Below are 1,899 nucleotides of genomic sequence, written 5' to 3' on the forward strand. Positions count from 1 at the left end.
TCTCTCCGTTCTATATTTTTGACAACCAGCCTATACAATTAACTCACCATATTCCGTAGTGAACACTTGTTCCGTAATGGAAAAAAAAAAAAAATGCTCTTTAAGCAAAAGAATTGGCCCTCTCGTGCAGCGAGCAGAAACGGGGCGCAAGCGTGGGGAAGAGCGAACACTAAGCCGAGCCCACGCCCAGTGGTTTTCTCAACCTCCGGTCATGCGCCCTTGTCCCCAACATGAGAAGGGGCCTGAGGCATCTCTAGGTCCATCTCGGTGCTAAACGCCGCTGCTAGCCTACTTATTAACCATCTCGGCGGCGTCCGTGCTGCCCAGTCTGTAACCGATGTGACGGGCGTGGCCTCCGGTCTCCTCCGGGGTCAGACCTGGCGTTCTGGGAGCAGCGTCCCTTCCGGACGCGGCGTGCGAGCTGGCAGGGCGCTGGGGAACCCTGCCTCCACCTGCTCGCTCGCTCGCTCTTCCCATCGGCTGTTATTAAGTGCATGGCTCGTACCGGACACCCGGCTGGCTGCTGGGACCACGAAGACGAGACAGAGCACAGAGACGAGCGAGCCGGCCGTTTGAATACCGCGAACAGAGCCACGTGGAAGGGAGTCCGCTGGGGCCCTGTAGCGGCACGGAGAGGATGCGCTCAACTCGGGCTGGAGAGGTCGAGAAGCTTCTCCGCGGGATGTCGTAAAGAAAGGAAATTGTCACGTGAGGTGACTCGGGGAAGGCTCGTGTGCAGAGAGTCTTGTCCTCACTCAGAAATGTTGGTGTCGCTGAAGCCCACGCGCACGCAGAGTGATGGTCAGGGCTAGTGGTTGGGAGGAGGTGGCTAGGTGATCACCCAGGGCAGGCACTGGGCAGTATGAACCCAGGAGATTTGAGAGCCAGGGAGCCGAGGGCAAGAAGTGAACTCTGGAGTTGTGGGCCCTCGGCCTCACGTGGGGCTCGGGGGTGGCGGTGGGTGCCCCGCTGATCCTGACACCCAGGGCAGCCTTCACTGGCCCCTCCTGGGGCCTATCTTGCTGGCCCCTGGGCCCCAGCCTGCGGGAAGCCACTCCACCTCGGCTCTCTGGGAGTGACCCTGCTGTTGGACCAGCCTCCTGGCCTCCGACCCCGAGTCCTTTTTGATTCTCTTGCTCCCCACTTCCCCGGAAACAGAACCGCCATTGCTCAGACGTGAGTCATTATTTTACTCCGCCTCGCCCCACACCCCCTTTACCCGCCTCGTCCCCATGGCCTTCTGTCCTTCTCCGGGTATCTACCTGGGGGGCTTCCGGGTCTCCCCAATCCTTCGTGGCCCAAAACCTGTTCCCCTCCTGGAGCCCAGGGACTCTCCACTGCCCCGTGGTCCGGGCACACCCGCCACTGTCTGGATGTCCGACTTGGGGCAGATCATTCAACTCCTGTGACCTCAGTTTTCATGTCTAGGAAGTGAGGTGGCTAGGTGATCACCCAGGTGCTTCGTACGGTAGCTCTGAGGCCCTTGACTGTCCCCACCTCACACCCGCCAGGACGGTCGTCATCAAAAAGATGGGAGGTAACGAGAGCTGGAGAGGATGTGGAGACAGGGGCCCCCGCGTGCTGTTGGAGGGAACGTAAACTGGTATGGCCACCGCGGAAAACGGGACGGTGGCTCCTCAAAAAATCACAGCAGCACTACCATGAGACCCAGCCACCTCGCTCCTGGGGGTTTATCCAAAAAACAAAATCACTATCTCAGAGAGACGTCTGCACCCCCGCTGCCTGTAAATGCCGGCGTCACTCACAATAGCCAAGGAACGGAAGCTACCGTGTCCGTGGGCGGATGGACAAATACACAAGACGTGACATCTGTATGCAATGGAATGCTATCTGGCCTTAAAAAGAAGGAGATCCTGCCATTGGCGACAACACGGATGA

The sequence above is a fragment of the Pteropus vampyrus genome, unplaced genomic scaffold (assembly GCF_000151845.1).
Source record: "Pteropus vampyrus isolate Shadow unplaced genomic scaffold, Pvam_2.0 Scaffold52, whole genome shotgun sequence".
Taxonomy (NCBI): domain Eukaryota; kingdom Metazoa; phylum Chordata; class Mammalia; order Chiroptera; family Pteropodidae; genus Pteropus; species Pteropus vampyrus.